General features: G+C 35.0%; 1 long non-coding RNA gene across 1 annotated transcript; it reads right to left on the bottom strand.

The window, feature by feature from the left end:
* Positions 1-680: 680 nt before the first annotated feature.
* LOC116422396 lies at positions 681-26,285 on the bottom strand. Its single transcript, XR_004233010.1, has 5 exons — positions 25,865-26,285; positions 17,522-17,634; positions 4,806-4,925; positions 3,942-4,072; positions 681-3,840 (listed from the first exon to the last, which is right to left on the bottom strand). It is a non-coding gene; the product is annotated as an uncharacterized LOC116422396 (long non-coding RNA).
* Positions 26,286-26,791: the final 506 nt, after the last annotated feature.

Below are 26,791 nucleotides of genomic sequence, written 5' to 3'. Positions count from 1 at the left end.
CACTACTTGTACTTTATTAGGAGTTACTGACTTAATGAGAAGTCACAAAAATATACATAAAGCTTGATCAATTTTCTAACATGAGTCAGTGAAAAAAGGATTTTATTGATAAGCAATGTTTCTGAACCACGCACATTGAGTAGACATGATACACTTTTGTTTCACTTATTTCTCTGTATCTTTCCAAATATACTGCCTACTTATCAGCCCTAATTATAAATGTTATTTGTATTTAGGTAGATCTATACTTTCAACAATCCTGAGACGCTATCCACCAATAGAGATTAATATACCTCTACTCATGTTACATGACATTTTAGTCACAGGTTTTCTGGTTTCTAGTTTTGTTTTGGTTTTTTGTTTGTTTGTATCTTGAAAATACCAATACAACCCTTGGGACATACATTTATTTTTTCTCCATTTCACTAGATAAAAAAACTAAAAAAAGGAAATGATTCAGTTATGTTCTCAATGAAGCCTTTTATGCCACATTATATGTGAATAATCATTTATAATATCCTTTAGTGCTGACAAAGCTTTGGCATTTTTTACAATTTTTATTCAATTTAGGAATATTTCACAACTTCTGACAATCAACAAATATGTTGTTGTTGTGTGTGTATACACATACATATATATGTTAGAAAGATATATGTATGGAGAGAGAGAGAGAGGGGAGGAAGAGAATAAAACCTAATGTGTGCCAGACATGATGTTAGCTATGCAGAATAAAATCATTATATATGAAATAAATCCTTTTTTGCTCAAATTTTAATGAAGATGACAATGAAATAGGTGATACAATAAATATAGAGTTAGTAAAATCAAATAAATCACATTTTCCACTGATTTATATCCCAGTATATAGAACTTAACAGGTTATACATTGTAGGCACTTAATGAATGATGAATTATATCACTTTCTTCTACTATCATTACTAGAGGGTCCAAAAGTAAGTGCATTAACATCTTCCTTACTCTTCATTACAAAGCTTAACAATCTCTGTATTTATTAATACCCCAGGAAGAAAAATATAGCTAAATAATATCAAACTTCAAGTAAACTGTGAAGCAGTCAATAATTTAGCCAGATGCATTACCTATATACATGACAAATATCTGGGACAATTTGAAGTATATGGATTTTTTTTGTTCTAATGAAATATCTAAATGTTTGACTAAGATGTCAAATATCTTTTCAATGAAATGTTTGCTACCATAAAGATACAACTAATATATAAACATTGTACAGTTAGCAGAATCATCCCTGTCATTCTTATCATTATTACAAAAAAAAAGCTAAATCCACCTAATTTCCTTTTCATCACTTTTTTCTTCACAGACCCATTACCTCATATAGTAATTAAAATATTACTCAAGTGAAAATGCCTCATTTTCAAATATAAAGAAAAAGATATAAGTTCATTCATCCACTCATGTACTTATTCTATTTCTTATCCTCAGGAAACTTGCATTCTATTTAAGAGACTGGATTGGCACACATATAGAACAATGATATAGGTGCTGCTTTGGAAGAGTATAATCTAAGTGACAATGAGTGATGCAGATCAGATCATGAGTGTCATAGCAGTTTAAAGGAGGAAGACATCTTTGAAGAAGCTGGACTAAACCAACTAATTAAGGATAGGTTGAATTTGTGGAGAAATATTATATAAGGTAATCTGTATGATTAAAGGATAGGAATTCACAAGAAATCAATAAATATTTATCAATCAGACAATGCAGATTTGGGATAGATTAACCTGAGTGACATTCCTCTCCTGGCTCTATTTCAGATTCTCTATCTCTTACCACCACTATTCAAATGTTCATACATTTCACTGAGAAATTCAAATTTCTCATAACAGTAGTTCCCTTTTTTCCTGTGGCTTTCTCTCTAAATGATCCATCCAGTGTTCTCTTTTTTCCCATTGGTGAATTCCTGTAAGAATTTCCATTTTGAGAGAGAGCTCACACCAGCTTTCCTTCATTTTATTCCCACTTCACTTGTGACTCTCCAGTCTTTATCAGCGTGTCTCCATGCCAGTACCTTCTCCCTCCCCTTATTTTCACCTTCCTTTTAGAGCTACCTTCCCCATTAGAAGGCAAACTCTTCAAGGGCAGGGACTATCTTTCTCTCTGTTTGAATTTGTATACTACAGTATACACAGTGCTTAGTATATAGCAAGTATTTTATAATAAATGTATATTGAATTGAGTAAACTGAACTGCAGTAGAGGGTTAACAAAGACAAATAATGGGACATAAAATTGGAAAGACTGGTTTGGTGGGAGATTTAAAACTTCTTTAAAAAAACCAATTATATATTGTAGAATGTGATGTCTTAAGTGTCCTGACCTTTTCCGAATTCATGTTATCAGGTCAAGAGCTGTAATTTGCGATTATACTTCCTATATTTTTAAAAATCTCTTCTGATTACATTTCACCCCAACTGGCCATATACTAAATCCTTCTAAAGGCATTTTAAAGATGTATAAAGATAAAGAATATAAAGATTTCATATAAGTGATTTTTTTCAAACATGATTAACCAATAAAACTCTTAATCATAGTTCAGCAGAACAATATAAAATCACCTAAGAATCACAGGATTTAGTACTGGAAGAGATTACATTGATTATAGATTTGGAATTAGACGAGATCACAGAGGTCTAGTCCAAGTATTTCAGTTTTACAGATAAGTAAACAAACCCTGAGGAATTAAGGGACTTGACCACTAAGGTCATGCAGGATTTAAGTATCCCATTGATTTTAAGTGAACCCAGGTGCTTCCATTCAAAATTCAATAATTTTTTGATGTTATCATGATGCCTTTTCTTAATCATCAGGTTGAATTCTCATTCTATAGAAGAGAAAACTCAAATACAGAGAAATGAAGTAACTTTCCTGAGGATACACATGTAGAAAAAGGACAGAATTAAGATGAAAAGCCAGCTCCTCTAATCACAAATTCAATGTTTTCTCCACAATTTTCTGGGTAAATATACCGCACTAAATTTGAATTTGAATTTTATAAAAATTTTAAGTGCTATGAAATATTGTTCTTATATTTTGGCTAGGGGAGAAAGCTTCATAGTCTACATACTTTATTGTCAACATTCTTCAATGTGAAATGGTCACTGTGCCATGTCCTCCAAAATGGAAACCAGGGCAAGGCAGTATAGGAATGAGGTCATTTTTATTTGATCAGGGAATAGGACTTTTACAATTATCCATTTTGCTTACTTTGGAATGTTTGATTGCTTTAGTTAAGTGAACATTTCCACTGTGTTCTATTATTTAAAACAATTATAAATTAACCATAATAAAATGGAGCCTTGCCTAGTCCTTATTTATGAAGGCAGAGAGAAAAGGGATTTGATAATCATATATTATAAAACCTTATTCCTCTCCCAGATCATCTATTTCTACTCACCCCAGGCTAAGCATTAACCAAGGCCTTATTTATTATGTATTACCTCAGCTGACTGTTGCAATCTGGGCTGCACTCCATCATGACTTAGAGTAACACATTCAGGTTCCCTTCTCTTCACCATTTCTCAGGGGTTCCCAGAGGACCTAAACTTAGCTGTGATGGGTCTTTGCTTGCACAGCCCCATCCTCCCTCCAACAAAGTGACATTTTCAGTCCTATATAATACTGGTTTAAATTGAAAGTGTACCCGTTTTCTCTACATTATCACCGGAGAACTTATAAGAAATAATACCATTATTTGTCAACAGCAGTTCATGATTGTTTCATGAATGAGAGGTTTATGACTAGACTGTCAATCATTTAGTCAATCAACAAATATACATTGAGCACTGCTCTGAGCCCAGCACTGTAAGAAGAAAAGACAAAATCAGAATTTTAGTGTCAGAAAAAAAAAACATTAAAGATCCTCTAATCCCACACACAATTTTATAGATGTGATGAACTTACCCAAATTTATAATGTGCTATTTGCAGAGACTGGACAAAATATATATATAAAGTTTGTCAGTCCTTCTCCATGTCTCTTTCCACCATATCACAACTGCTTGTATATACACACATCAGGTAGTAGGAGCCTAGCTGAAATTGAGAAGCCAGCAAAGTTTAATCTTTATTTCTCCCACCTCATCCCAAAATCATTATTCTTTATCTTTCTCCACTTTGATTTAATGTCTCATGAATTCAGGTTTCTTCATATTATCCCTCCCTTCTCTATCCCCTATTCTACATCTGATATCAGAAAAACTTTTGGAAGCAGACATTTATTAATCAGTTAAGAAAAAGTGAAAACGATTATATTGAGACAATTAAAAGCAAGAACATGTTAAATAACATTTCAAATAGATTCCTATAGGAATGCAACTTAAAATATATATAACTAAAAAAAAGTCTAAAATCATTCCACCACAAGCAGTAGGAGATGCAATAGCCCTAACAAGCCGCTCCTTTCCTTAACAGAAATGTCCTCATTTCATCTCTCCACATTTAAATACTCCCTATTCTCCCAGACCCAAAACCTGTTTGAGTATTTTTTCCATCCTTCCAGCTTATATTGAAGCTTTACTTCTCTAAATTCCTAAAGTGTTTATGAGAGTAGAAAAAAGAACTGGGAAGCAGAAAGATGTGAGTAATATTCTGAGCTCTCCTCTTTTCTGCCTGGGTGATCATAGGCAAATAATTTGAAATCTCTGTAAAATGGGAATAATACAATGTGCTCTGTTTATTTCATAAGATGGTTATTAGAATCAAATGAGATCAAATAAGTTAGAAGTCTCTGAAAATTTAAAAGCATTATATCTTAGAACATAATTACATTTTGTTTCGTAGAGTTCTCTTAATATTTCATGGATATAGGTTCCATTTTCCAGTGTCATCTCCTTGAGGGAGGAAATGCATCTTCATCTCTGTATATTTCATAGCACCTGTCATGGGTCTGAACACACAATAAGTAAATGAACAGTTCCTGAATAGAAGGCAGGTAGGTGGGAAAGAAAGAAAGGAATAAAGTAAGAAAAGAATGAATAAAAAGGAAGGAAGGAAGGAAGGAAGGAAGGAAGGAAGGAAGGAAGGAAGGAAGGAAGGAAGGAAGGAAGGAAGGAAAGAAGGAAGGAAGGGAGGGAGGGAAGGAGGGAGAGAGAAGGGGGTGACAAAGAAGAAGGATCAAATTAATAAATAATTCAGTGTGACAAGAACAGGAACACAGAAGTGAATCAACATGAATAAACTGCACCTATTCACACAATGCACCTGTATTGCAAGTCATACTTATGAGGATTTTTTTGTTTTTTTAATGATAAGGTCTAAAATGGAGATGAGCTATTGAAAAATGATATCCCTTTAAAGTCTAGTTTTCTCAAATAATGCCAATTTAATTGCATCCAAACATAACCCAGAAGTTAGCTCAAATCTCAATGGCATCAAAACAGTGACAAGGGCCTGAAAAAAATATTCAAGCAAACTCTGCTCGACAGATATAGATTTCTCCAGACTCATAGAAAGGCCCTTTCAGCTACATACTCATTGCCTGTTTCCCCTGGGATGTTTAAGACTGACACAGTGACAGGTCTCTGCCTATCACTATTTTTAATCAGAATCATTATTGCCATAGCAACCAAAAGTATATAATGCAGCTGAGGACCAGTAGCCCTTTGTAACATCTGACACTATGTAATTTTTTGTTTAATTCCAACTAAATTTCCCTTGACCAGATAAAAAGATAAAAATAAAAAAGTGGTAATTTATGAATTCTGGTTTTGATTTTTTGATAAATGTAAAACTTTTTTCAAGAATGATATGAATTTTCACTACATAAATATGCTGTCAGTATAAGGGATTGGCATATTTCTCAGAATAAAGAGAAATATTACATAGGTTAGAAGTGTGGTGTCTATCCTTTCATTTAACTTTCTGGCCACCACTTCATGTCAGTAGGAACATGTTATGATTTAAGATATAGGAAAACCAGATTTTAAACCTTGCTTCAGACAACTGTTGACTGTATGACCCTAGACAAGACAGTTTCTCTCAACTTCAGTTTCCCTTTTTATATAGTTCTTGCCCCAAGGTTGTGATGATCAAATGAAATAATGAGTGGAAATTATTTTGCAAACCTTATAGCAATAATCGCATATCTATTGTCATTGTCATCACCTCCTCTCCCATCAATCTATCATTTTGTGGGACAAATCCAATGTTAGCAAACATTTCTGAAAGAAATTAGTTTTTTCCTAGTTGTTTTTTCAACTGTTGTACTATCATAGAACCATTTATAGAGCCAAGGTGCCTGTGTAAAAGATACAGGGTTAGAAGTTGGGGAAAAGGGATTTTTAATTCCAACTCTGTAGGGAACTACCTCCATCACCCCAGGCAAATCATTTTTCCTCTCTTCCCTTTCCCCATCTTTAGTTCATTTTCTGTAAAATGAAATTAGATGAAAATATGTCAAGTGATCCTTCTTGCTCTTTAGATGCCATGACTCTAATATGGAACAAGCTGGTTAGCAAAACCCAGAAAAAAGTAACAACAACAATCATAACCTAGAAGGCACTCCAAAACCATCTGTTCCACAAAGAATTATCTCTTATCATTACAAAGAGAAGCACTCAGAAATTTACCAGAATATGGAAGGTTTCCATAAAAATTGGAAGACTTTTGCTTCTTTAGGTGCTTAACCAAAGAAATGGCCTCTGAAAGGATAAAAGAAAAAGACTTACTAGAAATAAGTACTAATATGGCTGTAATTACACTCTTCTCTTAACCAGGGTTGTAGAAGTCTTTGGGTGATTTCCTTCCTTTTCTATAAGATTTTGAATTAGCCATATTTGCAATACAAAGGATTTCATAATTCTTACAAATGCCTGTCTTACAGTTCTCATAGGAACCATTTTTTAAAAAAACCTAGGTCAACCCCATTGCCTTGTTCCATAGTTCACTTCAAGGTATCACCCTGTATCAGAGAAGTGCAATGCTGAATAAAACTTAGAGATTGTCTAGTATAATCCATCCTTTTATAGAAGAGAAAACTAAGTCTTGCAGATAAAAAACTGATTTATCAAAGTAATAAAACTACTGATGATAGAGAAAACCTGGACAAGAAAACGCAGGTCTCCTGGCTTTTGCTAAAGTTTTTGCTAAATTTTGCTAAAATTCCTTTTGCTAAACAAATTTTAAGTCTAATTTTTGAAATTCTTTGTTTCTTAATAGAAATTTCAGGTATTAGTAAATACAAGACACATCTTGGAGCAAGAAACCTTTCTGATGTCCAAGAAATCATGCCATATAGGTATAAAAATGTTTCAATGTCAACATAAGAACTGTGATGTGGAGAAAAAGTAGGTCCAGGCTCATGGAAACAGCTCTGCCTTTAAAGATTGTCCAGATACCTACTAGCCTGGAGCTTCAGCAGCGGGAAACTGGTAGTTGTGGTATATGAGGGGTGGGGGCAACTAGATTACATACTAGTTAGAGAATATTATATAGATATCAAAGATAGAGTTGAACAATATCAATTCAAAATGGGAAATAAGGTCAACTGGGGAAAGAAAAAGGGTTCCCTTTTATTCATGATTGATTTTTAACTCGGCTGGCCCCCAAATTTCTGGGATAGGAAGGACTCTAAAGACTCTCTGGATAGTAAAAGGAAACTTGGTTACAAGGATTCATTTTGAATAAGGGCCATCACTTGCTACAAAAGTGGACAGTAATTTAATGTTTCTTCTGAACACTCAAGTCATCATGAGACATGTTCAAATTAGGCTCTGTTAAGGCTGGCTAGCCACCTTTCTATCTTCTGTCATTTTTTGTGGTAGCTTTTCTTTGTTTTTGCTTTAGAAATAGCTATTTCCCTATGATCAGAAGAGATCACATTCTGCATCTAGATGATAGATGACAGGCAGTGACATGCTAGACATTTTAGTAAAGTTCCTATGCGTGATTTGTGTCAGAGCCATGGCTAGAAACTCTTCTTCTAGGGGGATTGTAGCAGCTTCTACCTTCGGGGTGACAGTTGTAAAACCTTGTATTTATGGAATATATGTTCAAAAAATGAAGAAGAGGCTGTGAGCTGTGGCCTTGACTTCCCTAAAATGTCCATTCTGCTTTAGATAGTACCAACAATTTAGGCTCAGATGGATGTCCTTGAGAGTCATAGTAACTATGTTACTATGGATAGGGAAGATTTTATAATCTTATCACCTATTCACAAGTTAAATGAGATAATGAGAATAAATGGTATCTCATTTAGATAGATAACATATAGATAACACTTTTTACAAATTTTACCATACTATATAGATGTTCATTGTAGTCATTGTGGAGCAGCTTAAGTACTTAGAGTAGATTCAAAAAATCTAGGTTTGGGAAATAATCAATTCATCAAATAAATATTTATTCATTGCTTGCTTAGGGCGTTATACTCTTTTAAAATCCCCTAGGGTCCCATTTGCTTGGGATGTGCTCAGCATTAATTCCAGGGAAGGGAATGGAAACTGCAAATGAGCTTACTTCTAAGCATATTCTTGAAAGTACATGTGATAGTCCCTTTCTCATTTCTATCTTCCAGTAGAGGTTTGATAGCCTTCTTCTTCTGGCCATGAATGACTAAGGAGTCATCAATGAAAGGTAACTGAATCTCCTAGTTGATTGATGAGCAAAAAGGACATGATGCAGAAGAAAGTAAGCTGTCCATTCAAATGTTCAAGTAGAGTGCTCTCCCAGGGTAGATTTTAAATGAGGAAGATGTCTAGTAGCTGCTAGTTGGGAGAACTGTAGTCTGCTCTATCTATTATCTAATTGCCAAGTGTTCCTGGGTGATTGACAGAGAGCTCTCTTCTCTTGTATTTCTTTTTTTGCTCTCAAGTGAGTAAATATATGGAGATGGGGTGGACCTTATTACTTCTGAAAAGTTGAAAAAAATCATCAGAGTTCCCCTCTGCAAGTCTAGTAAACACTAGGACACGGAAGCTGAGCTGTCTACTCAACACAGATCAGCAGAAAATTGACCCAATATGGAGAAGCTACATCCTGAAAAGTCACCACAGATAAGAAGCTCATTTGCTAAGATGGCAAGCCTTAAAGCTACCTTGGTAAGGACTCCTCAGAGGGATAAAAGAATTCTTATAGCTTGGAGTCCCAAGGCACCTTGGTCTCAAATATGCACGTGTGTCTAACTCCCTTTTGATTTTAAGTTTTAAGTTCTCTCTCCATAAGGACCAAGTGTATGCAGAGAGGAAAATGCATCCTCTGGAATGAGGGACATTTTGTAACTTCCATCCCAGTATATAATTCTTTATAAAAGCTAATTGTTTTCAACTGGTTGATTGATATGGGAAGTACACCAGTTGAGGTCTCCTTAGTAGTGTGTGAGAAGTCACAATTCCTCATTGTTACTCCTATAATCCTGAGGAGAAAAACAGTTGGCTCCCATTTAAGGACAAAGCCTGTGAGTATAAAAAATAATTAAGAAACCCAGAGAGCTATCTTAATAGAACCTCTCTCATAAAAACTCTACTGGTGAGAATTTCAAATTTGGATTCTAAATTTTTTTTTCATTCTACTCTCTACTAAAAAAGTTGTATTCAAGATACTGACGGGTTTTTTCCCTAATATTACTAGAATCTTGGTTATCTTTATTTGGATAATTCTTGTTATTGATGTGACTTTTATGTGCCTTTATATTTTTGTTTTTAGGTTTGGTTTTTCTTTTATCTGTTATTTTTCTATACCTGTGATTTCATCAGTGTGGGAAACTGGGAGGAAGTTTCCTCGATGGGTGCATATCACCAATTGTTAGACATCTTCTAGTGGTAGAAGATTGCCTGCGGCACTGAGAGTTTCGGTGACTTGGCAGAGGTTCTACAAACAATGTGTCACAAATGGAATTCAAACCTTTATTTTCTTTACTCTGAAACTGGTCTTCGATGTCTCTCAGAAAATGTGTATAATTTAAAATTATTATAAATCATGTAATTAATTATTTATTTTATATACTAAATTAATACCCTTCTTGGTTTCATAGAGAAACTGAAAGAATAGAGTATGCTTTCCCAAAAAAAGAGAGTATCAGAATTGGAAGATATTTCAGAGATAATATACCCCAATCCATACCTGAATCCAGTCTATGATATATCAAGCTAGGAGATCATGCATTGTTTTTGTACCTGAAGTCTTCCAGGCACTGAAAAATGACTAAATCCTAAGACAACCCATTCTACTTTTGGGCAGGAGGAAGAAGGAAGAGGAAGAGGAAGGGAGGAGGAAGAATTCCCTAAACCAATGAAATCACAGAACCAGTGGCTATCCCTTTTCCTATCTCTGTCCTTATAACTCTAACGATTCCAAATTTCATGGATTCTACATCTTATTATCCACTATATTCCTAATCATTATCTGAGACCATTTTTCACTATTTACTGGAATCTATATCATATTGAAGCCTGGCTCAAGGCATGCTAGTGTAAGTTGGGGAAGAAAAATTGAAACATCAAAAAACAGGAAAATTCAAATCAATTCATTTGGCTATTTATAAGCAAGTCTCAGGAATTTTTTTTTAATGTGGTGAGAAAGCAAAAATAATTAACAAAGATTTTTGCCACTCTTTGTCCTCTATTACCAAGGAGAGATATATAATATCTCCAAAATGAAGGATAGGGGCAGATAATTTTAGGTGGAATAATAGAGAAGGCACTTGTAGTGTACAATAAAACATTAACTATATTTGGTGTCAGAACACTTGGGTTCAGTTGCTTCTGTCACTAACCACATGAGCTTAGGTAATTCATTTAACTTCCTTGGGTCTTGGTTTTCTCTTCTGTTGAATGAGTTTTTGCTTTTTTTTTTCTTTGTATTCTCAGCACTTAATAACAGAATCTGACACATAGTAAATGCTTAATAAATACATATTGATTGATGATTGGTTGAATGGACTGAAGTAGATGAGGTCTAAATCCAATCCCTCCCAGCTCTAATTCTATATTCCTAAAAATAGAATGTAGCATAAAAATTACTTAGGTTCCCACTCCTAATCTCCTAATCTCATTTTCCTAATCTGAGCCTCAGTTTTCTTATCTATAAAATGGGGCTATCCATTCCAGTGTCATCTTTTTTCTTTCAGGTAAATAGAAGAAAAACATTTTTTCCACTGGCAAAGTATTATAACAACTGTGAACTGTTCTAGTTATAGATAGTGCTGTGAGAAAAGGCAAAGGGGCAGAAAAGCAAAGGACAAAGTTTTAGAATATAAATTTGGAGTTTAGAATCCATGAAAAGAATACAGCATTGAAAAATAAGCTAGTAGCAGGTTATGGAGAGCCTTGAATGTCAGGCTAAGGAGATTGAATTGTAAGGCAATGGGGAGTAATCAAAGGCTTTTGAGGAATGGAAAGACATACTCATATCTGTGCATTGGGAAAACATCTGATAATGACATGCTGAATAGATTAAGGTAGGCAGATTGTAGATATAATAATAAGAATCTCTGGTAGAACATAAGTCTGAGCCTAGTAACTATTATTTTTTTAGGTTCATATCTCTACTGTCTTACATATGATAAGATTTTAATGCTATTTACTGAACTGAAAAAGGAAAGCCATTAGAAGGACATCACCTTAGCAACAAGTAATAAGAACATACTGAGAAGGCAAAAGTTTCTGACCAGGAAATCTATTATATATTTATTAAAAACAGAAGTGAAAGACAACTTCTAGGCTTTCAAGAGCTTAACTTGTAGAATAGTAGTACTATTAATCACAATGAAGAGGAAAGAAGAAAAGGAGCAAAGAGAGAAAGGGAGAGGATAAATAGGAAAGGAGAGGAGGGGAAGCAAGGTGGAAAGGGAAGAGGAAAGAACTGCTATATACTCAGTATATATTAGTTTGTTGATAGCTTGATACTACTAATGGCCTAAATAAGATAAGAGATAAAACTGCAGATAGAAACTTAAATTAAAATGCTTTGCAACTGAAAACTATAAGAGCAATTGCTACCCTGGCAGAAAATTCTGAGAAATCTATTCTTTTTAGATAACTTTTTTTTAAATCTATGCTATTTAGTTTTCAACTTACAAATATTGTAAACAAGAAAGCAAAAAAGTAAAGTTATTACTCTAATAGCAAAAATGATTGAAACATCAAAGACTTTGCCAGTAAGGAATTTTAGAAATTGAAGAGTTCAATATTTTGATTTAAAAGATGAGGAAACTAAGGTTCAGAAAAGGGAAATTACTTCTCCCTATTGAACTGTAAAATTCAATAGAAAAGGATCCTGCTTTATAAAATCTTTGCATCTTCTCTAACACAAAGCATAGGATTATGCACAAAGAAGAAAATTAATAAATACCTGGGACCTCAAACTGAATTATTAAAAACTAGATAGCTAGTAGCAGAACCAGAACTCTCCAGATTTGTGATTCCTAGCTAGTCCTCTTTCTACCACCCTATCCTATCAGACAAAAAAAGTCCAATTATCAAAAACTGAGAAAACTACTCTCAGGGCCCAGAGATAAGCTGCACTCTTTTTTTGACCCCAGTAATAACATTGATTACTTCTGGCTGAAAAAAATGGTCCATCTTAGCTCTGTGCTCATGGAGAACATAATACCTGATCACTAGGTCTCTTTCCTGCAGTGCTTTAATTAAGCATACCATCCTTTTTATGTTTTCTAGGAATTTTTGCTAGAAAAGGGTATAGGGGAACCAAAAGAAGTGGAATAAATTGGCAAAGTATAAAGTTACAGAATTGAAATTCAACAGAAACAAAGTAGATGATACCCTCCTGACTTTTGAGTAGATTGAAGAATTTCAACTTCTATCTTATTCTTTTTTTCAATATCTATTTGGTCTCCCTGGGGACCTAACAGGAATTGCATCAATCCCAGGTCTAGCCACCCCCAAAAAAAATCTACTTCCACAGAGAAAGTTATCCTTGCACTTTCTTTTTCATGTTCTATTTTTAAAACTGTACTTTTCCCTTTTTTCCCTCAAAGAATTTGAGTTTAACCCTTTCTTGAAAGAATAGGCTGCAGAAAAAGTAGGAAGTTGTACACATAAAACAAGAACCACAAAAGATATCTAAAACAGGCATTGCTATGAAAGATCATTCATTTGGAGAGAAGGTCTGGCATACTATTCACTGGGGGCATCTTGGGGCATCTTGGGGCATTAGGATAAATCTGATATTGGAAAGGATAAGAGGAAAAGAAATCCTCTATAGAGTCATGCTCCATCACATAGATGAGAGATCTGAATAGATATTGTCATTAAACAGATAAGCTTCTTTGTGGTGGTTCCCCTCTATCATCAAGGTTTCTTTATATAAGGAAGGCAAAGTGAGTCTGTGCTTTCAGATTTTTGGTAGTTCTAGGAAACTGAGGTACATAAAGTATATCAGCAGCCACAGCAAGTGTTCTTTGCCTTTTTTTTCCTAATTCTTACAATATCCACATATACTGTAGCATTTTGGAAATCAATATTTCATGACACTCAAATAATGCAGGATTTAGGATCTCTGAAAAGACTAAAATATAGGATCCACAAGTGGTGAAATAATTTATTAAGAGAACCATAAATAGCAAACTATATCTTTTGTTTTTTAATATTATTTTTTTCTCTGAATACCAGTTTTTTGAAGAATGACTGAAGTGTCTTTCTCCTTTGTCCTATATAGCAAGGTGGTACCCAGGCTAAGATTTAAGCAGATATGGCAATAAAGATTCTTTGATTAATTTAAAACAGTCAGGGTAGTGTTCCCAACAAGCAGGGTTTAAAGGATCAAAATTTTTCTGACACTCAGGAACTAAGGTTTGATTTAGATGCATTTTTCTTAAGCCAAAGGTGATAAAAAAAAAAGATGCCAAACTAAATCTAACTCTAAATTCATCTAATCATCTAAATTCAGAATTGTGTGTTCCTGGAATTTATTCTTTGTCATTAGGATCCTCTACTTGGGAATTACTTCAATTTTATCCAAAATTGATTGACTATTTTTTGTTATAGAATCTCAGAGTTTGGATGGAACCTGAGAGGTCAACTGTCAAACTCTTAAAAAATGTTATTTAATCTTTCTTCATCCAAGAATTCTATTCTAGAAAATATCCATACATTTTATGGCACATTGAACTGAGCATGACTAGACCATGTGTGAACTGACAATGTGCTAAAGGGCAGTACATGGAAAATGGAGAAAAGGTTTTGGTTGCAGAATTTAAGAACACCTGCAAAAGGTAAACACCTGATTGGGGGAGCGAGTGCAAACAGTTACTCATAGCTGCTGATTATCTCCTGGCCTATTTAGGAATTATGAGTCCCTATTAGAGGTGTAACTGTAAATGTAAGCCCCTGGGTATATAAAGCATATCATTAGTTGGTTAGGATTCTGGAGGGTATATTGTGAGTCATGAAGAATAAATTGAGAATGTCATGGGCAGGGGCAGTGAGTCTGAATGTGAATGATAGGGTTGATTTGAAGGATGACAGTCATAATACAGGGCAAATTTGGAAACTGCATTCTATCCATTCTGACCCGGGGAACTCTGGGCAGGGCTCTAAATCCTAGATCTCACTCAGAGATGCCATAGTAGAGAGCCCTTGGTGAATGCCCATTAAATCGAGTTCAGTCTCTTATTATTTATTTGCACTGATATTTCCTCTGTATATGGTACTTTTGTGTAGAAAAGGAGGATAGAAAAGGAGGTAGGAACAGGATGAACACAGACATAGAGCTGTTGACAAGACTGAGAATAAGAACAAATTGTAGGAATTATTTTGGGGGTTTGTCTTTCTCAATAATATTTTTTTTTCTTTTTGGCCCTCATCTAAGAAGCATAATTAGTCAAACTTTTAGGTAATGTATAGGGTTAATTCTCCCACCAGTTATAAAAATAAACAGCTGTGTCTGTAATAGTCCTAAACCAGTGCCTGTAAACCTTAAAAAATTCAATCAAACAGGTTCTAATCTTGAAGGACAAAAGAAGTGACTAATTTTCTCACATAATTATGTTAGTTTTTCACTGGATTGACAAGATTTTTTGGCACAATGTAGAACAGCTAACATTGTTAACAGCTGTGCAAAATCAGAAGGCACTGAAGTAGATGGAAAAAAATGTTTGCAAATGTGAACATTACAGTTAAACCCTGGAAAACAGAGGACCTAAGTGGTCTTGACTAGACATTTAATGAGTGAAAGAGGTTATTGAGGGTGAGAAACTGGGTGTTACTGAAAATAGCTGCTTTCATTCTCCTACTAAGACTCTGTAGAAAAGGAATACCCCAGAAAGGCTAAGTATTTGGGAGAAAGTAGAAATTAAACTACATTTGGCATCTGATAACCTGGATTCCTTTCAAAGTTCTGCTCTTGGCTACTTGTTTGACCCCAGGCAAGTCAGCAGACTTCACTAGAGCTCAAATTCTTTATCTATAAAGTGAGAGCATTGAATTGGATAATCTCTGAAGACATTTCCAACTCTTTACACTATACTCCTATGATTTTTATCCCAAGGGCATGAAAAAAAGGAAAAAAAAACTATCTGGAAAAACTGTCATTTAGCTACTCTATTTAAAACCTCAATTCCAAACTCCCAAAAGACCCTGTCACCTTCTACCCTCTCTTGCCTATATTATGTTCCTTTGTTTGAAATGTGAGATAAATTTTTCTTAGTGTCCTCTAAATTCATTACATTCTTATAAAGAAGTTTCTGGCAAGCTTCAAAGAGCAGAGAATGGAAGATGGATGATTTGGAGAAGCTTATAAAGCACCACTGGGCAGTCGCATTCCCAAATCCAAGACCAATTCAGTCACATTTCTGCCAGAAGTACAATCAGTCCTTTTAGAATCATCTTTTTCTTGAACTAAAGTCTTTTTCAGCTGGTTCCAGAAAAGTTTTATCAAATCTTGTTAAATATTTCAAATGATTTAGTATTATTTCTTTGATGTCAAAGCATTTGAAATCGCCCATTAATTTTTTTAACTCAAAATTATCCTACTTCTTTATATCTTGAACTTTTCTAATTACTTTTTACTCACTTTCCATCCAATTATTCTCTCTCTCTCTCTCTCTCTCTCTCTCTCTCTCTCTCTCTCTCTCTTTTTGCGTGTATGTATGTGTGTCTCCGTCTCTTTGTCTCTATCTTTATATATATAATTTATATATACATATATATATACATACCTATATGTGAATATGAATATGTATATATATACATACATATAATATTTTGAAATTGAAAATTAATGCCCAACTTTATTTTTTATTTTTGACTGAGAATTGTATCAAATCAATGTATCAGCACTGGTAGCTCAGATTTGGATTAACTATATAGTTTCAGTGATAGTGTTTGTAAGAGATTAATTTCCCTATTCCCATGAGCTACAGCCTGACTCAAAGTTTGCATGTTTTAAAAGGGAGGAGGGTGAAAAGGAAGATGAGTTAACCTGATTACAGGATATTCACACACTCAGACTTTTCAGACAATGTGAGTCAATTCCATGTTGTCCTGAGCTATAAAATCCCCCTCCCTCAGAGTCAAGTCCATCTTCATCTCTGTAGGACCAGTCACAATATTAGCTTAATTTGCATCACTGGACTGCATTTTATAACTGTATAAAAAAGCCATTCTGACTTCCAAATGTATCCCCTTTGAGGAGATGTGGATCTCATATATTGGCAATCACTAGTCTTGCTAATAAATTGATCATGCTTGAATTTTTGTGCCACAATTTCTCTTTATTGCAGATTTTTATCATGACAGTATATATGTATATATACTGTATACATATATCTGTGTGTGAGTATTGTATATATATGTGTGTATATGTATATGTATACATTGTATATATGTATACTGTGTACTTACATATGTATATTATATGTGTGTGTTTTCATGGTGAATTAGGAGGATATGTACCCCAAGTATGTGATGATTTTCCCTAGTAGAATGGGCAAAAAAAATGGAACAAAAAATTTGTTCCAATAGTCATCAAGACAGAGGAAGAGAAGCTGCTGAGTGATGTGTTTGGTTAGATATAGGAGATGTAAAGGTCATCCACTGATCCTGAGCCATCAGCAAGTGTCTTAACTTTTGTCACCAGACAACTCTGGACAAAAGAGTAAGATAACAACTTTAACAACTATGCCTCACTTAAATCCAATTTATGTGTGAGTCAAAAAACATCTCTCATGCTATTTTACAATTTTTACTTACCTCAAAGTCCTGTGGTGAAAGGCAAATGAAAAAGTAGCAGGTGCAAATACCCTAGGAATTATGGTCACAACCTTACACACAGGTGGCCCAGCTCACAGAATTGTTTCTCATTGGACTAAAACAGCAGTGGGATTCAGCACCCTCTGGATGTCTGAGCAATCATTTTAAAGGATTATACTGCTCACCTCCTGGAGTGAGGAAGGGTCTAAAAAGAATACCCCAAACATTGACTGCTTCATCCAGCCCTGGCCTGCTTGCCCTATAAGTGGGTATCCCATCCTGCACATAAAACATAAAAAAAATGTATATAAGCTTTTACAAAGATGGCTCCACTCACCATTGATACATGACATCTGTACATTTATGGACAGCACAAAATCCAGAAGACTTGAAAGATGAATAGCTCTTATTCAGTAGGTATCACAGTCAAATAACAGCTTTGAAATGAAGCTGGCAAAAGAAGATCAATTTACCAAAGTCAGAATTGAATACACATTTTTCTGGAATGGTTACAGGGATGGAAAACACCAGGAAGCTGGTGTAAATTTTGCAATTAAAATTAATTTAGTCAATGATTTTGTACGCCTCCCAAAGGGAGACACTCATAACAATGTAATTGCCCCTTGAAGGAAAGCACTGTGTCACAATTATCAGTGCGTATTCTATCATGACAAACTTTGATGAGATCAAAGAAAAACGTTGAGTACCTGAAGAACCTCATCACCAACATGCTAAAGGAAAATAGACATAATTCTGGATGATTTTAATTCCAGATTAGGTACAAATTATCAGTCATGACAGTCTTTGGGATGAATAAAGTCAGAAACAGCAACTATGACTTGCTGCTGAAGATTTGTACCTCACATGACATTCTTATCACCAACATTTCCTTCTATTTACCCAAACTCAATAAAACTCTGTGGATGTAACCTTGCAGAAAACATTGACATTTAATAGACTATGTCATTTATAAGAAGACAGACTGTGAAAATGATAAAAATGATGTGTAAAGCAGAATGCTGGACCAATCATAGACTTATCTATTCCAAGCTAAACATTTGCATTCAACAAAAAAATGGCAGCCCTAAGGCAAGATGACTACCAGAAGATTTAACTTCAACAAATTAGAACACTTTTCTGAGTATTTTTGGCTCATTAAGAGGGCAGATGAAATTCAGTTTCACATTGGTAGTAAGAATCCAAAGCACTTTTAACATGCCCTGAAAGTTTTTTATAGGGTAAAGATTTATACTGGTGGAGCTACATTAATTAGTGATAAGGACATACCTGGAGAGATGAACTGAGCCAATGTTCTCAGTAAACCATCATCAATCAATGCTGAATTGATTGATTCAAAACCTCTCTATACCTCAGGTTGAAGTCGATCCCTTTCTAGTCTAACTTCAAACTGAAGAGCTTTTGGCTGCTTTTAAGTTTTTTTCATGTGGCAAGGACTCAGTGCTTATTCTATTCCAGCTGAGATTTACAAGTTAGGTGACTCTGCTGTTTATACAAAAGCTGAAAAAAATATAGTAAGAGGAGGTTATTCTCCAGGAGTTCAAGGATGCTTTCATTGGTCATCTCTACAAAGGAAAAGAAAATAGGTTGTCCTATGACAATAACAGGGGGGAGAGGGTGTCTGAGTCTGACTCTCTCTGTTTCTGTGTCTGTTTGTCTTTTTGTGTCTCTGTCTCTGGGTCTCTCTTTGAGTCCCTATCTCTGTATCTCTTCTGTCTGTCTCCTCCTCCTTCCCTCCCTCTCCCCCTGTCTTCCTCCCTCCCTTCCTCCCTTTCCGTCTTCTTTTCCCTCTCCCTCTTCCCCACTCCCTTTCCCTCTACCTCTCGCTGTCAGTGCTTGCAAGATTAGGCTAAGCCTTCACTTGGAAAATGATTGTTTACCCAAAAGCCAATGTGATTTCATAAAGGGCCGAGAAATGATCTATATGATATTTGCCACTCAACAACTTCAGGAAAAACAGCAGAATCAAAACAGAGATCTGTATATAATGATCATTAATCTAACAAAGAATTTTGATACTGTCAGTCATGAAATATTTTATGGAAAATATAGAAAAATTCAGTTGCCTGGAGAAGTTAAAAAATATTGTATATCAGTTCCATGATAGCATGCTTACCCAGTTTCTAAATAATGGGCATACATATCTATGCATATACATATATATATATGTATATATATATATACACATACAGGTGTATATAATTATTCATTTCTCTATCTAAATATTGCATAAGCATTGTTGGTGGAATTGTGAATACATCCAGCCATTCTGGAGAGCAATTTGGAACTATGCTCAAAAAGCTATCAAACTGTGCATATCCTTTGACCCAGCAGTGTTACTGCTGGGCTTATATTCCAAAGAGATCTTAAAGGAAGGAAAGGGACCTGTATGTGCAAAAATGTTTGTGGCAGTCCTTTTTGTAGTGGCCAGAAACTGGAAATTGAAGGGATTCCCACCAATTCGAGAATGGCTGAATAAATTGTAGTATATGAATATTATGGAATATTATTGTTCTGTAAGAAATGACCAGCAGGATAATTTCAGAAAGGCCTGGAGAGACTTACATGAACTGATGCTGAGTGAAATGAGCAGAACCAGGAGATCATTGTATACTTCAACAACAATACTACATGATGATTAATTCTGATAGATGTGGCTCTCTTCAATGAGAGGATTCAAATCAGTTCCAATTGATGTGTAATGAACAGAACCAGCTACACCCAAAGAAAGAATACCGGGAAATGAGTATGGACCACAACATAACATTTCCACTCTTTCTGTTATTGTTTGCTTGCATAAATCTGATATTTCTTGTGCAACAAGATAACTGTATAAATATATATACATATATTATATTTAACATATAAATATTAAATATATACTGTATATATATATATGTATGTGTGTGTGAGTATTGTATATATATATGTGTGTGTATGTATATGCATACATTGTATATGTGTATACTGTGTACTTACATATGTATATTATATGTGTGTGTTTTAACATATTTTACATGTATGGGACTATCTGCCTTCTAAGGGAGGGGATGGAAGGAAGGAGTGGGAAAGTTGAAACAGAAGTTTTTGCGAGGGTCAATCTTGAAAAATTACCCATGCATATGTTTTGTATATAAAAAGCTATAATAAAAAAATATTGCATAAGCACATAAAATTTACCATGATCCAAAGAGAACTTATCTCTATCCCAGATACATCCTTCCTCCAACTTTCCCATTTCTATTGATAGTACTACTATCCTTATATTCAACAAGATTAGCTTTCACTCAGTTCTCATAGCCAGTCACTTTCTAAGTTTTATTTACCCTATATTTTCATCATCTCTCAAATATTTCATTTTTTCTCTTATTCACACAGTTTCTATTCTTGTTTAGGATCTTCTCAGTTCAAACACCAAAGTCTTCTCTTTGGTCTCCCTGACTTTAGTCCTTCCCAATCTGACTCTCAAGACTTTACCATTCTCTAACTAGCCTCTCTTTTTCTTCAGACCTTCTCAGCCTGTCATAGCCTTCTATCTCTTCTAGCTAGTTCTAACTCCTTCTCCCATTAAAAAAACTCCTTTTTTGGGGGGGGAGGCCTTCCATTTTGGATTGCCCCGGGCCATCTATCCTTCAAACCTATTCAATTTTTGCTTCTGGCTTTCAGAATTTTACCATCATGTCTCAGTTGCTCTCTTTCCTTGAAATTTCCCATGGTACCTGGGGCTCTTTCAACCTGAAATACCCTCTGCCTTTCTGACTTCCTTCTCCCATTGATGAATTCCTCTCAAGGCTTCCATTTTGAAAATAGGCCTAGGCCAGCTATACTTCCTATCTTGTACCTACCTTTCCATCTCCTCCACAAAACCTGTTTTTCAGATGCCTTTTGTTTACTGTCTTCCCTCATAAGAATAAAATCACTTTGAGAGCAGGGACTCTGTTTATTTTTAATTATATTTGTATCCCTGATACTTAACAGAGTCCCTGGCACATAATAATAGCTCAACAAATACTTGTTACTTTGTCCAAGTTCTTCTGGTTGTAGGGTAAGAAAGACACCAAAAATCTCATCCTCTCAGAAACTGGAAATGAATGCCTTGGTACAAAACTATATGAAAACTGCACATATCCTGAGAAGAGAAATCCTGTGCATAAAGCTTTATTGTCAAATAATTAATGGTTGTTTTGCCACAGTTCTCTTTAACTGTTCTGACTCGGTTTCCCTGCACTAGTTTCCCTTGTCTCAGTTTCCTTAACTGTTCTGTCTAAATCCCCTTAGTTGTAAACCCCTCTTCTGGTCCATTAAGACGAGGGACCATTTACTCTAAGATTATACATTGTTAGCAAGATGAACAAGAGAGCAGACCTCCTGACTGTTCCCTGTCCTCAAGAATTTACAATATCCCTCTAAAATATTCCTAGATACCTCACTGATAACTTTCAGACATCCTGTCTCTGGGTTTTTAGGATTTATGGTCTCCCCCCATCCTGGCAGAAGTTTTCCCGCACTTCTTACCCTTTCTTTGTTTCTAAAAGGTATTTAAGAAGTTGGGTTTCTCCCATTCATTGCTGGAGGCTGGCTGCTGGCTGCTGGAGGCTGAAGGCTGGCCGCTAGAGGCTGGCTACTGGCTACTGGACGCTGGATTCTTTGAGATGACAGTCTCCTCCAGCCTTGGGACCAACATGGATTCCTTGGTCCCAGTACATCTTTATCTCTGTCTGACTGGATAATTTGAGACGAGAGTCCTGTCCAGTCAATTATATTCTCCAATTAATAAAATATTAAAAAGGCTCTCTAATCTCTCTCCTGCCTCAGTTTCTCTGGCATTACATGATAAATAAAGGGACTCATAGATTTCCTGCAAAGGCAGATATATGTATTTCTCACTTAGCTTGAATATAAAGTCCATGGAAAATATTTGTGAATATTTTCCTATAGAGAAACTCCTATAGAGAAGGGAGAATTTTAATGCCTTAGGTAATGATATACCCAGATTTAGTCTTATATCCAAAGAAAGGACATTTCTTAGTCAGCATTATCCTTGTGGCTTGCTTGGGTAACCCTTAAGTTCAATATGTTTGACAACCTAAGGAATGAATGAAATTCTTTAATGAATTGTATTCCTTAGAGAAAGAAAAGATCAGCTACACCATTAATTAGCCATGTACTCCCTAGAAAACCAAGCTAGTGACTTATTATAACAGTTTAAATATGATGATGGGATCATTTACTCAGTGTATTTGCCTTCTTAATGGCATCCAAATGACAGGAAAAGACTATAGGCTAAAAGGGACTTCACAGAGCCTTGTCAGAAGGCTAAGGATCTCCCACAGTAATAAATGGTTATTCTAATTCAAACTCCACTGAAGAAGAGCTGATGGGCTATTTAAATATTTTATTTATTTTTTTACCCATATGTTCCTGTTATTCCTTTGCAACTTTTTCATTCTTTAATTAAAGGCAAGTGATTGGGCTCAAGTCCTACCTTGGGCACATACAATTTAAACTCTCAGTGCTCTAGGCAACTCTTTAATACTACCAACCTTCATTAGTAGTAGAAGTTTTCCTCCTGGGAAGTTCATTATACCAATGAAATCATAGGCCTAGTCTCTGTACCTAAAATAGTAGTTAACTTACCCATATGTATTACTGTCTTGAATGTATTGAATATGTATTACTGTCAGGGGTCCTCAAACTTTTTAAATAGGGGACCAGTTCACTGTCCCTCAGACTGTTGGAGGGCCCAACCATAGTAAAAACAAAAACTTTGTTTTGTGGACCTTTAAATAAAGAAACTTCATAGCCCTGGGTGAGGGGGATAATCGTCCTCAGGCCCCACGGGCGTAATTTGAGGACCCCTGGGTCACAGTCTAAACCTACCCTGATAGCCAGATTTGGTTAAGTGTGAACTCTTTTAGAGCTTTTCCTGGTTGCTCTAGGTGACCAGTAATAAACCAAAGAAAGATTATGATCATTTTATTAGGATCAGGCCTCGGGCTTGAATCTGATGTAAACCCAGAATTTTGGAGGATTCAAAATCATGGATTATATAATCAGTGGAGTGAAAGATGATACAAAGTTAAATTTAAGCCCATTCCTGAATATTTCTCAAAATATAGAACCAAATCATCAGTATCACAAAATATTAGAACTAGAAGGGATTTTAAAAATCATCTAATCTAAGATAGCATGTAACAGTAATAAATCAGTGGTTTAAAGGGGCATTAATCTATTATTTATTGTATGCTAGGTAAAGATAAAATAGTCTCTGACCTCAAAGCACTTTATTCTAAAGGCAGAAAACTAGGGATGGAATTAGGTTTATACAACATACATAGAGAATATATGAACAACAACCTTTGAGAAAAAAATTCTCACAACTGCAAGCACCGTGAAAGACTTCCTGCAGAAGAGGCACTCTTTGAGGTGGGTCTTGAAAGAAAACAAGGTTTTTAAGACGCAGAAGTGTCAAGGAAAGCATTTCAGTCATGGAGGTCAATCAGTACAAAAGTACAAGGATAGAATATGAATGCCATTGCTGAAACACAAAATATATGGAAGGAAGTAACATGTAAGAAGATGGGGATAGATTATGAAGAGCTTTCACTGTCAAACAGAAGTATTTAAATTTAATCCTGGAAGTATAAGAGACTCACTGAAGTTTATGAGTGAGGGAATGGGAGGGACATGTCAGATTCATATTTACTTGACAACTATGTAGAGGTTGGTTATATAGTGGGAAAAGGCTAGAATCAGGGAAACAATAACAAGAGTATTTCAATCATCCAAGTGACAAATGATGAAGACCTAAACTAGGGGAGGAATTCTGTGAGTATAGAGAAGGAGATATAGATAAGAGATGTAATAAAGGCAAAAATTACAAGAATTGATATCTGATTGGATATGGCATTTGATTGAGACTGAAGAGTCCAGAATGACAATAACATTAAGAAATTGTGCAACTGGGAGGATAGCAGTGTATTTAATAGACATAGGGAAGCTTATAGAAGGGAAGAGGTTGGAGTTGTTTTATAGACAGTGTATTTGAAATACCTATGGGATATTAAGTTCAAAATGTATCATGAACAATTGGTGATATGTGACTGCTACTCACAAGTGAAACTAGAGCTGAAAATATAGGTCTGGGAATCATCAGCATAAAATGATAATTAAATTCCTGAGATTTGCTGAAATCACCAGCAAGATAGTATAAAGGCAAAAGAGGAGAGGTCCCAGGATAGAGCCTTAGGGAATGCTCTTAATAAATGAACATGACACAGATGATGATACAGCAAATAAGAATTAAAGATCCAGCAAAAGAAACTAAGAGGTAATCATTCAGGTATGAGAAGAACCACATACATACAAAAGAAAAAAAAAAACACAAAAGGAAGTACTTGGGGGGGAAAGTAATCAGCAGTGTCAAATGCTACAGAGAGGTCAAGAAAGATGAAAACTGAATAAAAAGCTATTATATTTGGTTATTAAGAAATCAGTAATGGTCATCCTCTTATTTTTACAATTCTTTGTCATCACAAAAAGGTCTGGTATAAAATAAGCAAACAACTTTGAAACTTTTAATTACAGAAGACTGCTAATGAAGAATGCTGTCCATCTCCAGAAGGGTCCAAAAAACTCAAAAACTTGGCCTCTAACAAAAAACTGCACAATGAGACATATTTTTGGACTTGCCAAATAGAAGTTTTATTTTGCTTGATTATGTATATACACTAGAAAGATACTTTTTCTCATTTTTCCTCAATGTTGTGTACTTGGGATAATTAGAAATTAATTTATTTTTCATTGAAAACCACATTTTAAAAGAATAAAATAAAGAGATATCATTGGTAATTTGTTTAGTTTCAGTATGATGAAGTACTAACCAGATTATAAAAGATCTAAAAGAAAATTAGAGATGTGGAGGTACCAATTATAGATGGCTTTTTTTCCTCAAATTTAGTTAAAAAGGGAAAGAGAAGTGTAGAGTGATAGCTAGTAGTTTAGAATGACCAATTAAGAAGGGGGTTGTTCATTTTTAAGATAGGAATCACATAGTCATGTTTGTTGGCAGCATAGAAATCAATAAATAGTGGGAGATTAATACTTAGAGAGGATGGGAGTGATAATGCAAGCAAAGTGATGGAAAAGATAGGGTAGAAGGTTGGGAGTGCAAGGAGATCTGTTTGATAATCACAATGAAGTAAAAGAGGAGATAATGGGAATGATGTCAGAAGGTATGAGTTGAAGAGAATCAAGGGGAAAATCTTTTTGAATAATAATGATTAATAATATTAATCATAAACAATAATGAATAATATTTTGAAGCAAGTCCTCAGCTAAAAGCCTATAAGGATATGGTGTTAGGGAAAGTTTGAGGAGAAATGAGAATATTTAAAACAATCACTAAGGTAACTGAAGAGATTATAGCCTAAAAAGAGAGATAGCAAAATATGATTTTGAGGGGAATTGTCATCAATATCTATACATTCCCACCTCTGTGTCCTTTACATTCTTCTACCATTCACACTTTCCTCACATCCAAGATATATTTGGTTTTTTCCCTCCTATCCTTTCAAATTTTGTTTTTAAATAAGACAATGCTATATATTAAGTATATCACAGGGATTAATTTCTCAAAAAAAACTTTTATTCTACTCCTTACCTCTAATTTTGTGGTGAGAGAGTTCGTTTCTGCTTTAAGTAAATAGATAAATTTCAAGCACTGGGGAGCATTGGGGTAGAAATCTGCACAGATGTCACTTCTGTAACTCCCCAAATCACACCACAAAGGTACTCTAATTCAAATTAGGAGAAAAATCAGTCCATCCTGACTATGAGTGGCAGAATTTGTCAGCCAGAAACTGCAACTTGTCTCTGTTCATATGCTCTCTGACTCAAGCAGGTGTTCCCAATTACCTACTCAGTCTGGACTCCTCATCTTGGAACAAGTTCTTGTCTCTACCATAATGAACAGATGAAATCCCAGAGCCTGGGATAGAAAAGTTGCTTCACTTAAAAAAGTCCTTCCTTATTACTGTCATCTTACATCTATCTCTTCTGCTTAATTTGTTCTCATCATTCAGACATTCTATATCCTCTGACTCTTGACTTTAACTTCCCCCACCTCTTGCTTTGGTCTCTGGCATTTGTGGCCTGATTTTCTCTGTCCAATTGGCTTCTGACTCACCTGTTTGCTGACCCTGATTCTTGCTTACCCACCTGGTGCTAATTGGTGATCCACCTCTATCCTGAAAAGCCTGCACTTTTTACTTCTCATCTATCCCTATACAACTTGACCACTGACTTCTGAGTCCTGGAACTAACACTCTCCTATGAACTCCCCTATCCTTTGATTCCTTTCTGACTAAAAGTCTTTAGTTCAGCAAACATTCAAAAGCCATTACCCATATCCCTGGCACTGAAATTTAAAAAAGCGATAAGTTTGGTTTGGAGTGGTTGATAGTAGCATCACATAGGATGAAGAATAAAGATGAGTCAGAGTATGGGGAAATAAAAAAAAAGGCAGTAAGAGAATATTCAAGAAATGGTGATTCTTTTTTCTTCCTTTCTTTCTTTTTTAAGTGAAGCC

Source organism: Sarcophilus harrisii, chromosome 3 (genome assembly GCF_902635505.1).
Source record: "Sarcophilus harrisii chromosome 3, mSarHar1.11, whole genome shotgun sequence".
Lineage (NCBI taxonomy): Eukaryota > Metazoa > Chordata > Mammalia > Dasyuromorphia > Dasyuridae > Sarcophilus > Sarcophilus harrisii.
Note: the sequence above shows the minus strand (reverse complement) of the source record. Positions and strands in the feature narration are given on the sequence as shown.